This window comes from Oryctolagus cuniculus, chromosome 5 (genome assembly GCF_051225735.1).
Source record: "Oryctolagus cuniculus isolate XC-2025 breed Fujian yellow rabbit chromosome 5, ASM5122573v1, whole genome shotgun sequence".
NCBI lineage: Eukaryota > Metazoa > Chordata > Mammalia > Lagomorpha > Leporidae > Oryctolagus > Oryctolagus cuniculus.
In genome coordinates, this window is record NC_142871.1 from 12,593,893 (window position 1) to 12,609,204 (window position 15,312).

The 15,312-nt window shown below is 47.0% G+C and overlaps 1 protein-coding gene across 6 annotated transcripts in view; it reads right to left on the reverse strand.

The window, feature by feature from the left end:
• The window catches only part of TIAM2 (TIAM Rac1 associated GEF 2), a 247,572-nt gene that overhangs the window by 137,316 nt on the left and 94,944 nt on the right, over nt 1–15,312 (reverse strand). Inside the window, exon 1 of one of the 6 annotated variants that reach the window (XM_070073354.2) lies at nt 3,300–3,477. The exons of the other annotated variants lie outside the window; for them this stretch is intronic. The gene's annotated coding sequence lies outside the window, so the exon portion shown is untranslated. Of the gene's footprint in view, nt 1–3,299; nt 3,478–15,312 lie in introns of those variants that run through there. 6 annotated transcript variants of the gene reach the window in all.

The window sequence follows — 15,312 nt, forward strand, 5'->3', positions numbered from 1 at the left end:
ATGGGGATAACGGCCTCGGACCGAATGCTCAGCTTTGAACTTCACCCTTGTCTCTGACCAGTTCTACAGGTTTCTGCATGTGAAGAGTCGAGCAACTGCAGACAGAAAATATTCAGGGAAGGGGCCGGCACTGTGGCACAGCAGGTTAAGCCACCATCTGCAGCACTGGCATTCTATATGGACGCCGGTTCAAGTCCTGGCTGCTACACTTCCAATCCAGCTCCCGGCTAATGCACCTAGGAAAGCAGCAAAACCCACCACCCACGTGGGAGACCCGGAAGAAGCTCCTGGCTTCAGTGTGGCCCAGCTCTGGTTGTTGCAGTCAAAGAGGGAGTGAACCAGTGCATGCAAGACTTTTCTCTCTCTGCCTCTGCCTCTCCCTCTCTGTAACTCTGCTTTTCAAATATATAAATAAATAAATCCTTAAAAACTTTCAGGAAAAAAAACCCCAACCGTGTCTGTGTTGAATATGTACAGACTTTTTCTTCTTGTCATCTCCCCCTAAACAACACAGTGCTGCAACTATTTAAACAGCTTTTACCTTGTACATGGGATTCTAAGTAATCTAGAGATAAAGTACACAGGAGGGCCTGCAGGGGTTACACACAAGTACTGTACCATTTTATATGCCATTCTTGACAATCCACGAATGGTGGCACCTGCAAAGGTCCTGCAGATTCTGAGGCATAACAGTACATGCACACACATACACGTAGACACACACGTGTCCCCACTGACATACTCAGATACGTGGGACATGCCCAGGTGTTCCCAGTTAAGGAAAGAGGCAATGACAGCAAGGGCTAACTGACAGGACTCCTGAACCTTAGCCCAGCTGAGCAACATCATCTCTGTGGCTCGGGACAAGTCACTTCCGCTCTGGGGTGCTTCAGTCTCCACCCAAGAAAAACTGTCTAAGGTGCGTTTTCAGCTCTACGATTCTGCCTCGCAATACTGTGGGCTACAGACAGCTGAAAGTACAGCATGAAAATCCTGAACACCAGAGTTAAAGCCTCGTAACGTTGTAAGCCTGCTTTGAAGAGGACTGGCAGGGGACTGTGGTGGCTAAGCTACTGCTAGGATGAGTTTGAGTCCTGGCTCCACTTGGGATCCAGCTCCCTGCTAATGCACACCCTGGCAAACGGCAGGTGATGGCTCAAGGACTTGGGTCCCTGCCACCCACGCTGGGAGACCTGGATGCAGCTCCTGGCTCAGCCTGGCTGGCGTGTCCACTTGGGGAGTAAACCAGCAGATGGAAGATCTCTCTCCTCTTCTCCCTCTCACTTACTCTGCCTTTCAAGTAAATAATAAAGAAATAAATAGACTAGGTAATAAAAAGTAGAATTTGACAGAAATTCACATTTCTTACTTTTTACCATCTTTACTACTGTTGTTATTTCTTTCAATGCCATATCCTTATTTTTTTAATGGTCCTTCTCTAAAGTCATCATTACTTTGGCATCTATCTAAGGTACACTTAAAAGGAAAAAATGCAAATTAGCCCTTAAAATTAAAAAAAAAATCAAAAAAGTCCTTGTTCTGAATGTTCCATAAAAGGGACTTAAAAAAAAATCTGACAGCTCAACTAAAGGATTGCACTAACCTGAGTCATCGCCACCACAGAAGTGAGTCAAGCAGAGAGACGGGGGGCAGTGCCCCATCAGATATTTAGGCAGCCAGGCTCGGAGCGCTCTCATTCAGCATTCGCAGCGGGAAAAGCTGCGGAGACCTTGCACGAGGAAACACGGCTTTGCTCAACCATCTCGGGCCACCGGCACAGAATCAGCAGTTTCACTGAGTGGGCAGTGAGGAGCCACTTAGGACAATCTCCTCTCAAGGAGCCTCACTCTGACCGTGCACCCCAGGTCCCCCCTCTGCAGGCCTGCGCGAGGAGAAGGCTCTGCCAGCCCCGCCCTCTGCGCCAAAGTGCTGCAAGAAGGGGCTATCTGTGTGCATTCACAACACAACTCAGCGTGGTGAGCACGGGGTTGAGTCCTAAGGTCCTTCAACAGACGTGAGTGTCTGCCCACAAGCTCTGGTAAAACTCGACGTGGTGACATGTGTTAATCTGAGTGGAGAGGAGACAGGCAGCTTTCGCTCTGTTCCCCTTTTAGAGGGTGGCCGGCTCTGTCTGGGCAGTGTTTGCTAGATTCAAAGGAATAGTAATCAATAAAACGTGACCAAGTCCTCCATCCATCCTCTAACCTGCCTGGACCACACTCACTATTCCGTCATCACCACAAGCCACAGATAATTCACAAAATACCACACAGAAGACAGCCCTAATGCAACTGAAAAGGAACACACATCGCCCACCCGAAAATGACGCTTAACCTCATTATGCGCAAAGTACATCCGAAATTGCAGAGTCCCTACGAGTGATGGAAGCCCACAGCAAAATGCTAACCGTGTTAGGAGAGATCCCAGGCGCTCACTTTCCAGCAATTCTATAAATAATCCTCTCCAAGTTATAACAACTCCAGTGAAGCTTCCTATTTCTGTCTCTCCACCTACCAATTTTCTGGGAATTACATGTTGGCCAAAGTAATGTAAAGCAAGACAGCTCTATGCCAAAGCCAGGGCTCCTCGGCGCTGCGCGCATGAGCGCCTCGCATCCAACACCCTAATGAAGGAGCAAGCAGCCGCTGTGGGGTACAACGCAAATCCAGCATGCTGCTCCAGCAAGGCACCCCTCCCTAAATAACAGGGACTCCATTTCCCCCCCCCCCTCCCCGAAGTTCAAGACAAAAAGTTAAGAACACACAACACTCAACGGTGAACTTTAAATTACAAGTCTCAAAAAAGAAACTCCCAGAGCAAAGCGCTCACTCAGCTCAACGCTGAAGCCCGATCAGATTATATAATATCCAGGAAACTACAAAAATACAGCCTCTGCCACATTTTAATTTCCTGTTCTGCCCTGAAAGAATTAACGGGGGAAAGACAGTGGAAGAGTCGCTCCTGTTCTGACACGATCGCACTGAGAACTGGCGCTTTCTCGAGACATCAGGAAAAACCAAAGCCACACGCTCAGCTTTTGTAGGATTAATTAGAGACGCAGGGCAGGCGACGGCCATCCATCACCGATAGGTGCTGGAAAGTACACAGACACTCAAGTCTGAGGTCAGTCACTCCCTTACGCAGAGCAACGTGTGCAACCCAAGTACAAAATAATAAAAAACCGATAAGTCACACACAGCGATGTACTGCCAAAGCAGCGTTCACAGACTCATTCACGTCTCACTTAGAAAATTAAGACTTAACTCCAGAGGGAGGGAAGTCAACATTTACAACCTTACCTCTGCCAAAACTCTGCAAGTAGCCGGTTTCTCTCGGGGTCTCTCAGTTCACAGAAGCACTCTCAGACGATACACACATCCACGATCGCTCTCTTCCTACTGCCCACCGTAAGCCAGGAAACAGCGTCTAACACTTCCAATGCTCAGCCGTTGAGAGCTAAAAACAGATCCTGTGCAATGCTGGATGTATTTTTGTCTGCTAGCTACACACCCTCATCATGTTCAATTTTTTCCATTGGTGGAACAGTATGATGCAGACTTAACCAGAGAGTGGTTTTCCATGGGCTGCCTGGAACGCTCAGAGCCCAGGCTCACCCATGACTGGGCTGCCGTTGAACACGCATTCCACAATGACCACCAAAGTTCCATAGGAACCAGGCTCCACGGCTTGCTAAATAAAGGTTTACTCACTTGAGGGGCGCCCTGGCTCCTTTTTTAAGCCCTTTAAGCTGTTGGAATCCACACCTACCTGCCTTGCGCTAGAGCAGTAGTAAACATTCTAACTCCAAACCGCAGCTGGAACGTCACGGCCATAAAAACCCTGCCTCCAGAGTGGCCATTAGAAAACGACTCTGTGATTTGTAAAATATCGGGTATGCACCTACTTGGTATCCCTTGCCGGAGTTAGTTCATGTCTAAGATAGCCAAGCTACTGTGTCCTACACTGGAAGTCCAGTCTGGGACCACTTTACCCAGAACATGCAATACGTCGCTTTAAATATAACCTACTCATCAGAGGCTCTGAGTGTTGCTAAATCTTGCCAGAGCCTTTGATGACCTTAAAGAACACCAAAGAGGGGCCGCCGCTGTGGCGCAGCGGGTTAACACCCTGGCCTAAAGTGCCAGCATCCCATATGGGCACCAGTTCTAGTCCTGGCTGCTCCTCTTCTGATCCAGCTCTCTGCTATGGTCTGGGAAAGCAGTGGAAGATGGCCCAAGTCCTTGGGCCCCTGCACCCACGTGGGAGACCCAGAAGAAGCTCCTGGCTCCTGGCTTTAGATCGGTGCAGCTCTAGCTGTTGCAGCCATCTGGGGAGTGAACCAATGGATGGAAGACCTCTCTCTCTCTCTGTTACTCTGTCTCTCAAATAGATAAAATAAATCTTAAAAAAAAAAAAAGATAAAGCAACATTTTCAGGCCATTTTATATTAGCGATGGGGACAGGGACTGAATGGGAGACCAAAATCTCATCTGTGTGGTGGTGTTAAATTTTTTTTTTTTTTTTACATTTTTATTCATTTGAGAGGTAGAATTATATACAGACAGAGGGAGAGACAGAGAGAAAGGTCTTCCATGGGCTGGTTCACTCCCCAAATGGCCATAATGGCCAGAGCTGAGCCAATTCGAAGCCAGGAGCTAGGAGCTTCCTCCAGGTCTCCCACATGGATGCAGGACCCCAAGCACTTGGGCCATCTTCCACTGCTTTCCCAGGCCACAGTAAAGAGCTGGATTGAAAGAGGAGCAGCCAGAACATGAACTAGCACCCATATGGGATGCCAGCGCCACAGGCAGAGGCTTAGCCCAGTGCACCACAGTGCCGGGCCCGATGTTTTGAAAACATAAAGTTCAATCAGAAGGTTTCAAGATGAACATAGTCTAAATATATATGTTATCCTTGATTAAAATGTCAAGGGCTTTTAAAGTTAACTTTTCATTATTTTACCTGTTCAAAGATTTTCTTACTTATTTGAAAAGCAGAGTAAGAGAAGGAGAGAGAAATCTCCCACCCACTGGTTTACTCCCCAGATAGCCACAATAGCAAGGCCTGGGCCACACTGAAGCCAAGAGCCAGGAGCTCCATCAGGACCTCCCTGTGGGTGTCAGGGACCCAAGCACTCAGGCCACCATCTGCTACCTCCCAGGTGCATTAGTGGGAAGCTGGATCAGAAGCAGGGTAGCCAGGAAACAAACTAAAACAACAACATGGGATGCGTGTGTCCCAAAAACAGCTTAACCTTCTGCACCACACCTGCCCCTAATGCTTATTTTAAACCTGCAATTAGACAAACATATGCAACAGACACGATTCTTTTTTCATATCACTGACTAGATTTTAATATAGACAGGTAAGCTTTTGACTCTTTATCCGGATGGGAAAACGTATCTCCATACACAGCCATATGGCTACACACACACACACACACACACACACACACACACCCTTTTTCCATTTGTAGCTGATGAACACTTGAAGGTGGGCTTCCTAATCTGACTGGTGAACATTACGCTTTTCACATTACGTGAAAGCATCAGTCTGATTCTTATAAAAATTAGTCTAACTGCCACAAAAATTTAGATGTGCACCCAGAGACAAGGAATACTTGATGCTGGTGGAATAGGCCAGAAAAACTGCCCCATTCCAACCTTGCATTCCAGATAAAGACCCAAAACCGATGTGACAGCGCAAGGTCGCAGACCTAGTCAGCCGCGCACAGCCGCACCACCCAAACAACCACAGGCCTGGGCAGAAGGCAGCAGGTTGCCATGGAAGCCAAGTCACATAACATAAAAGTAAGAAGTCCCAAAATGTTAATTTGATGTGTGTGTGTTTGAAAATTCTCTAAGTAAACACAGAAGTATGAATGTTCCTATTCCTTTAGACCTAACAATATCATTTTTACTACTTAAAAAAAAAGGTAAAATAAAGTCAGTCAGCATAAAAGAAAGCCTTCTATAAACCTTGAAACAGATGAAGGATTTCTTTAAACAAAGAGAGTAGGATGTGGAATTATATCCCAAAGAAGGAGGAAATTTAAAGATAAAAGTCTCTGAGGGTGAAAAACCATACTAAAAGAATAGTAAATGCATGGACATATTTGCATGTCCCCACTCTCTCCAAGCCTGGAGAATTTAAGACAATTTTGACCTTTTGATACAATTTATACATAGATCCCTTTACACCAGCCAGAACTGCCTGTAAAAACGAATTCTCTTCAACATTCCTCAGACATTTCAAGTGGGCTTGCATTGTCTGGTTCCATTTTTTATCATTGAGGTCACTCAAATAACTCTAGTCTATGCATTTACAAAGTCACTAGGGTTTCCAACAATGTAAGGTCTTTTCAAGTTCTTTGGACTTAGCTCAACTACACTGAAACACACCCAATGTAGTTCTGCGTCCTAAAATTAAAAGCCCAGTGTATTTCCAAATCATAAAACTACACTCGACCCTCCTAATGCTTCATTCTGAGATACTAATATCACAGGACAAATGCATATGTGTTAACAGTCATCGGAAACTAAATTCCCTTTGCAAACATCTCTGAGAGACATGTGCATTACTGCTTATGATGCATTCAATTCCGAAGCATACGATCCAGAATGACACGAAGGGTAATTGGGAGCAAACGTTGACAACTACAGAATTCGAGTGAGGGGCTTGTGGGTATTCACTGTACAGTTCTCTTGACTTTCCAATATTACTGCAACTTTTCTTAATAAAACATTGTTCAGAAATTGCATATATACACATCCCATATAAATCAGTCTGTGAAAACAGCATGTGTGCCTACTCAAGACTAAGCAAAAATGGCTGTTCACCTGACAGCATCAAGGATGTGAACACCCTGCTCTGTGAGTCCATGCGTGTGCGGAGCATGCACACACAGGGTGCAGTAGGACCCAGAGAACTGGAGACTGCGTGTGATTGCACGGGGCATCCGAATGCCTCCAAAATAAAAATACTTTGAGAGTCACCATCACACAACAAAATGGTTGCACTAAAAAGCAAGATGCAGTCGAAATATTTTAAGCTTCAAAACCAGTAGGCCTGGGCTGTTGATCCATTTCTCAGTAACTTAAGATGCATTCTGTATCCCATTTCCTTCACGGTAAATAAAACAGATTGATAATAATAGTGCCTATCACAAATAAAAATATAAACAAATCGGTATGAATCTGTAGGCTGTGATAAGAATAGCTGACATTGAAAACACGATTTTAAAGTAATATGAGCTGTCAGAAATAAGCCTGGGGCTGGTGCTGTGGTGTTGTAGGTTGAGCATCTGCCTGCAGGGCCGGCATCCCATATGGATCAGCTGCTCCACTTCTGATCCAGCTCTCTGCTATGGCCTGGGAAAGCAGCAGAAGACGGCCCAAGCGATTGGGGCCCTGCACCGGCATGGGAGACCCAGAAGAAGCTCCTGGTTTCAATCAGCCCAGCTCCAGCCATTGCGGTCATTTGGGGAGTAAATCAGCGGATGGAAGGCCATTCTGCCTGCAACTCTGCCTCTCAAGCAAATAAACAGAATGGAAAGGGGAGAGGGGGGAGGGGGGAGGGGGAGGGGGAAGCGGGAAGGGGGAAGGCAGAGGAAGGGAAAAAAAGGAAAAGGAAAAGGAAATGGAAACAGAAATGGAAGGAAGGAAGGAAAGAAGCTCTCTGTGGCTCACTAGGCTAATCCTCCACCTGCGGTGCTGGCACCCCAGGTTCTAGTCCCGGTTGGAGCACCAGATTCTGTTCTGGTTGCTCCTCTTCCAGGCCAGCTCTCTGCTGTGGCCAGGGAGTGCAGTGGAGGATGGCCCAGGTGCTTGGGCCCCGCACCCGCATGGGAGACCAGGAGGAAGCACCTGGCTCCTGGCTTTGGATTGGCGCAGAGCACCAGCCACAGTAGTGGCCATTTGGGGGGTGAACCAATGGAAGGAAAACCTTTCTCTCTCTCTCTCTCTCTCATTGTCTAACTCTGCCTGTCCAAAAAAAAAAAAAAAGAACTTAAGAAACCCAACTCAAACCCACATTCCTCATTGTCAAAGTCAATCACAGAATGGATGGTACTGACGGAATATCCCACCACGTGTCATTTTGATTACTAAGCTACAGTCAATTCATGGTAAAAATAAAATACAAATAATCAAGGCTAAAAATAGAAATTACCTTGTCAGGTATTATGGCACAACAGGCTTGGCCATCGCCTGGAGAACCCACATTCCGTATCAGAGGACTTGGCTTGAGTCCTGTCTGCACCACATTTCCCAACCAGCTTCCAGCTAATGCACTTGGGATGCAGCAGATAACAGTCTCCATGACCCACATAGGAGACCCAGATGGAGCTCCTGGCTCCTGGCTTTGCCCTGGCTCAGCCCCAACTGTTGCAAGCATTTGGAGAGTGAGCCAGCAGATGGTAGATCTCTCTCTCTCCCTTTCTGTCACTCTATCTTTCAAATCAACAATAAAAACTACATATTCCCAGCTGGCGCGGTGGCTAACTAGGCTAATCCTCAACCTAGCAGCGCCGGCACACCGGGTTCTAGTCCCAGTCGGGGCGCCGGATTCTGTCCCGGTTGCCCCTCTTCCAGGCCAGCTCTCTGCTGTGGCCAGGGAGTGCAGTGGAGGATGGCCCAAGTACTTGGGCCCTGCACCCCATGGGAGACCAGGAGAAGCACCTGGCTCCTGCCATCGGATCAGCGCGGTGCACCGGCCGCAGTGCGCCAGCCGTGGCGGCCATTGGAGGGTGAACCAACAGCAAAAGGAAGACCTTTCTCTCTGTCTCTCTCTCTCTCTATCCACTCTGCCTGTCAAATTAAAAAAAAAAAAACACTACATATTCATATATAAATTATCTTTACTTAAATAAGATATTCAAATATTCAAAAAATTAAAAACCTTTACTCAAACAGGATTGCATTAGGTTAAATAACGCTTTACAAGGGTAAGCGTCTACCCAGGAGTCAATCACAGTCTGCGCAAAAGCCTCAGAAGCAGCTCTGTGCTGAGAGAAACTTCCTCACTCCTGATGGGAGCAGCATTCCAAATACCCTGAGCCGAAAGCACCTAGAACCTGAGAATGCAGTTGCAAAACTTCCCTTAATTAATGTGTGAGTAGAAGCAAACAAGACCCACACACTATGGACAGGAAATCCACAGAAATATTATTTGCAGAGGTGATTTTTTTTCTCCCCATTTGGTCAAAAAGCCAACATCTAACAAGACAGGGATGCCCACCAGCCCAGCAATTACAGCCAGGGTACTTGGGACTGGCCGCCATGTCTGCAACTGGAGTGGTCTGACGGTTTGCCCCCACGTGTGACGCTGAAAACCCACAGGAAGGCACAGTGGACGTGTGCAGTCTGTCTGTCATTCAGTCAGCATCTATGGGAGGCAATGCTCAGGGCTCAGGCACTTGGGTGCCTGCCCCCCACTTGGGAGACCTGGACTGAGCTCCTGTCTCCTGGATTCAGCCTTGACCTGCCCTCACTGTGCAAACATCTGGGGCATGAACTAGCAGATGAGCGCGCGCTCTCTCTCTCTCACTCTCGCTCTCCAATACAGAAAGTTTTTAAGTAAAATAAGCCACCCTACATGAGACCACGGCCCTTCAAGAAAAACATCACCAAGTTCCTGCTGAAGTTCCCAGCCATCCCTCTGTGGCATTCTGCATTGCGGGCTGCCTGGGCTCCAGAAGATGCCTGCACAGCCCACCAGCCACATCCTCAGTGTGAATCCAAGACAGCAGCACCCTGCGCAGGACTGGCCATGGACTCCTGCCTCCTGCCTGGGGAGACCCTAGGGACAATGAGAGCCACACCACAGAAGTCCCAGGAGTAGCTGCTGTGAGCTCAGCTCTCACAGCCACAAAATCACATGGTCCAAACTTTGCTCTTTATAAACCTCCTCCTGAGGTGAAGCCCACCCCACAGTGATTCCACGTGGGAAGAAAACAGAGTCCATTGCTCAATTTCAAAACTTAGTATCGGGGCCAGTGCTGTGGCACAGCTGGTAAAGTCATTGCCTGCAGTGCCGGCATCCCATATGGGTGCTGGTTCAAGTCTTGGCTGCTCTACTTCCAATCCAGCTCTCTGCTATGGCCTGGGAAAGCAGTGGAAGATGGCCCAAGTCCTTGGGCCCCTGCATCCATGTGGGAGACCTGGAAGAAGCTCCAGGCTCCTGACTTTGGACTGGCGAAGCTCTAGCTGTTGTGGCCACTGAAGGAGTGAACCAGCAGATGGAAGAATTCTCATTCTCTCTCTCATTCTCTCTCTCTCTCTCTCTCTCTCTGCCTCTCTGTAACTCTGACTTTCAAAAAAAATAAATGAATCTTAAAAAAAAAAAAAAAAAAAAAACCTTAATATCTAGAGCCAGCATTGTGGTGCAGCAGGTAAAGCTGCCACCTGCAATGGCCACATCCATATGGGCGCTGGTCTGCTCCACTTCTGATCCGGGTCCCTGCCAATCAAAGCAGCTGAGGAAGGCCCAAGTGTGCCCCTGCCTCCACCTGGAAGACCCAGAAGAAGCTCCTGGCTCCTGTTTCCATCTGGCCCTGCCCCACCTGTTGCAGCCATTTTGGAAATAAACCAGCAGATGTAAGATCTCTCTCAGTCTCTGCTTCTCATTCTGTAACTGATTTTCAAATATAGAAATAAATCTTAAAAAAAAAAACAATATCTAATAGGCATTGACTCAGACAAATCCAGACAAATCCTAAAAATAATAAACAAAAACCACCGGTGAACACAGCAAGAAGATAACTCTGATCCTGCTGCCCCACACCACTGAGAGGAGGAAGGCTGGCCTCTTACATCTTTCCTAAAATTATGCACCACTTGTGCGGGCCCTGGCCTATACCATCACAGTCACTCGATCACTGTGGATTAAATGAGAACAAAATACATTTTTAACTGTGTTTTTTTTTTAAAGGAAACTGGAGATGTCTCAAAATCAATAGCCAATTTTAAGAAAATTCACAATGTAATACTAGCATACTGTGTATTGTTTTAGAACCACAGTAAATCTAAATTCTTTATTATAAGGTTTTACTAAGTTTTTTTTTTTCAAGAAAATAAAATGTGCAAAATAAGGTGTTTTTTTTGTTTTTTTTTGTTTTTTTTTGTTTTTTTTTTTTTGTTTTTTTTTTTTTTTTTTTTTTTGACAGGCAGAGTGGACAGTGAGAGAGAGAGAGGAGAGACAGAGAGAAAGGTCTTCCTTTGCCGTTGGTTCACCCTCCAATGGCCACCGCGGCCAGCGCGCTGCGGCCGGTGCACCGCGCTGATCTGATGGCAGGAGCCAGGAGCCAGGTGCTTTTCCTGGTCTCCCATGGGGTGCAGGGCCCAAGCACCTGGGCCATCCTCCACTGCACTCCCTGGCCACAGCAGAGAGCTGGCCTGGAAGAGGGGCAACCGGGACAGAATCCGGCACCCCGACCGGGACTAGAACCCGGTGTGCCGGCGCCGCAAGGTGGAGGATTAGCCTAGTGAGCCGCGGTGCCGGCCGCAAAATAAGTTTTAACAGAGTCAATTATCAGCAAAATGAGAAACCTATGTAACACTCAGACTTTATAACTATGCCATAACAAGTAAACCACAGGGCCTAGCATTGTGGTACAATGGGTTAAGCCGGCGTCCCAAACTGGAGTGCCAGGTTGAATCCTGGCTGTTGGACTTCCAAGACAGTTTCCGGCTAATGCTCCTGGGAAAGCAGCAGAAGACGGCCCAGGTACTTGGATCCCTGCACCCACATGGGGGACCCGGATGGAGCTCCGGGCTCCTGGTTTTAGCCTGACCCAGGCCCAGCTGTTGCTATCATTTGGGGGAATGAACCAGCAGACAGACGTGCTCTCTCGCGCATGCGCTCTCCCTTCCTTCCTACCTGTCACTCTACCTTTCAAATAATCAATAAATCCTTGAAAAAAAGTCACCATATTTTAACCAATTACTTTTGTGTAAGTGATATAAAAATATACATCTAAAATTAATCCTTCATAAAAGTTTCCTTTAAAATGACTTGTTTCTTTCTTATAATTTTTATTTATTTTCATTTAGACAATGAAAGGCAAGGAGGAGATGGAGAGAGATCTCCTATCCACTGGTTCACTTCCCAAACATCTACAACAGCTAGGCCTAGGCCAGGCTGAAGCCAGGAGCCCAGAGCCCCAGAGAGGTCTCCCACAGCGGGTGGCAAGAATCTACCTGCTCAGCCTACCACCTGCCACCTTCCAGGGTTCACACAGACAGGAAACTGGACTCAGGAGCAGAGCTAGGTCTCGAACCCAGGCACTCCGATACGGGATGAGGGCATCCCAGGCAGTATCTTAACTGCTGTGCCAAATGCTGGCCCCGAAAGTGATTTTTTTTTTCTATAGGCCATTATATCCAAATTAAATATACTTTGTCAATTAACAATGATGATATATAAATCATAAATAATGAAATTAAATAGCATGCTTTATAATAGATAACAGTCATATTTTTAAGTAGGTGACAAAATCAGTATTTAAAATCTTGCTGGGGCCAGCACTGTGGCATGCGGGTAAAGCCGCCGCCTGCAGTGCCAGCATCCTATATGGGCACCAGTTCAAATCCTGACTGCTCCTTTTCCAATCCAGCTCTCTGCTGTGGCCTGGGAAAGCAGTAGAGGATGGCCCAAGTGCTTGAGCCCCTGCACTCTCATGGAAACCCAGAGGAAGCTCCTGGCTCCTGGCTTCAGATCGGCACAGCTCTGGCCGTTACGGCCAATTGGAGAGTGAACCAGCGGATGGAAGACTCTCTCTTTCTCTCTGCCTCTCCTCTCTCTGTGTAATCTGACTTTCAAATAAATAAATAAATCTTTATATATAAAAATATATAAAATAAAATGAAATCTTCCTGCTGAAAAGAAACCTACAAAATGAGTTTCATCTAAGGAAAATTAAATGTTCCGTTAAAATACGTCATGTGGGAAATATGCTTGTCAAATCCGACTTGTAAACATTAGCCACTGTTCACAACATTTTTGAAGGGTGGTATTGGAACATTTAGGAGAGCAAAAGTAATCTGCCCAGATCAAAATGCAATTAAAGTGTTCTATTCAGTCTCTCCGTCAACTCAGTATTTTCCTTTTAAGGACTGAAGGGAACCCGTTTAGGCTGAAAGGTTCCTAATAAGTTTAATTCAGAGTAATTGAATCTGAGTTTCTGAAAAAAAAAACCAGAAAGGTGATCTACCCAGCCCAACCCTCCTCCTAAATGGAGACCCTCCTCGAGATCCTGAACACCCTGAGGGATGGCAAGGTCACAGCTCTGTTAGAGGGAGCCCTCCGTGGAGACATTACCAGTCCCCGGGACTTTAAACCGGTCCTTCTAAAAGTTCCACTAATGAACTTTGGTCTTCCCGGCGTTACCAACACACAACCTCCTCCTCTCGTACGCCCACCCGGCCTGCAAACAATCAGAGACCATCAGAGACCACGGCTCCTCCTTGCTCTCCCTGCAGTCCAGCTTCTCCCTCCCTCCCAGTCTGTCTCCGGGAGGGAGGGTGAGAATTACTCTTGGAAAGCAACATAAACAAGGCCAAATGCATGTTCTCTACCAATCAGATTCACACAGAACAGAGCCCGCTCCTGCCTACAGGCCCCTTCTGCTGGGCCTGTTCAATCTAGGGAGGGTTGGGGCCCACTGGAGAGGACAGAATCCACACACTTCCAGAGCCCACTCGCGTGTGCGAGTTACACACTGCCCCCACTTCCGCAGCCAGGAAACCCTGTCACGCGACCATCCTGCACACCGTGAAGGCGTGAAGGAGAGGAACCGAGATGGGCCTGACGACAGAGGGAGATTTCACTGTGTAGATTGGGGGTCAGATTTGGATACCTTCAGGACCGAGTGAGGTAGGGTGAGCGTGCATTCTGTAACACACAGGCGTCACTTGTTGGCCAATGAGACAGGCACGTGTATTCTCCAGCATGCACACACGTGTGCACACGTGCACACACACACACACACACGTGCTCTTCTGTTTTTCTTGAAATCTGAAACTCTGTGGAAATATTATTAGTTACTCCACATACTACTATGGAGACACTGATAAAAACAACTTTTTCCATTTTCTCCTAATTCTACTACGAGAAACAGCAACCGGCACTTGGTGTTGGGAAGACTTCGTGGAGAAGTGGCAAACTGCCCAGAATGACCCACTCCAAAAGTGAGCACTCAGTCCCCAAAGGACCAATAGCATCCGTTCTCCCTGACCTGTGACAGCTAACAGAGAACCTAAAAGGTAACCTGTAGAAGTGAAATGGACACTTGGAGAAGCAATGACTTTGAGCAGCCCTTCTCTCAACTGTTGAGAAACAGGTTTTTCCCCAAACTATTTGTTGAATTCTTAACACAGAGTTAATCACATGTGTATAAAGTTAACTGAAAATACATCTTAGTAAAAAATAAGAAAGGGAATAGGAGAGGGAGAAAGTAGAGGTTGGGAGAATGGGTGGGAGATCAGGTATGGTGGTGGGAAGAATCACTATGTTCCTAAAGCTGTGATTATGAAATGTATGAAGTTTGTATTCCTTAAATAAAAGGTTTCTGGGGAAAAAAAAAGGTAGCACCTGTACAGCTCCAACTATCTGCTGCCCCCACTGAGAACGCAGAACCAATGCTTCTAGATGAACTATATTTTTCAAGAAACACTGAAAGCCCGGCATTTATATAAAATTTTCAGTTTTTAAGTGTAGGCAACTGATTTAAATTTCCTTAACACACTCATCAGGGACATATTTTTTTCCACTCAAACCGAGGTCATCCACAGCCCAAAACCAGCAGAAGCTCATTAGTTTGCAATTTCTGATGCAAACAACAAAACACACCCAGGAACATTTTCAATTAAAAAGCATTTTAAAGCAAAACACTCAGCAGTGCCAACATCCAGACTTCCACAGTTAACTCCTGCCTCTAGGGGCAGGCACCTCCCACTGCTAATTTGGCCATGGCAACCAGGTGCACAGGCCTGATTTTGGAGAGGGGCCGTTTAGACATAAGGAGCACCATCGAGACCACAGAGCCACACCATCGCCTGTGGTGCATGGTGCAAGCCACTCTCCGGAGCTCCGCACCTGCGGCCGACCACCAGCCTGCAAACGCCACCTTCAGCCCTGAGACGTTCACTGCTGCACGGGGTCACCCACCCACTTTTCTGACAACCTCCTAACGAAGTCCTTCTTCTCATGAAACCCAAAGCAGCCTCCCCTACTGCCCAGAGGCAGATCGAGTATCGTCCTCATCCTCACACACACGTCCCCACCAAGTTTCCTGCTTGCTAAAACTACACATTC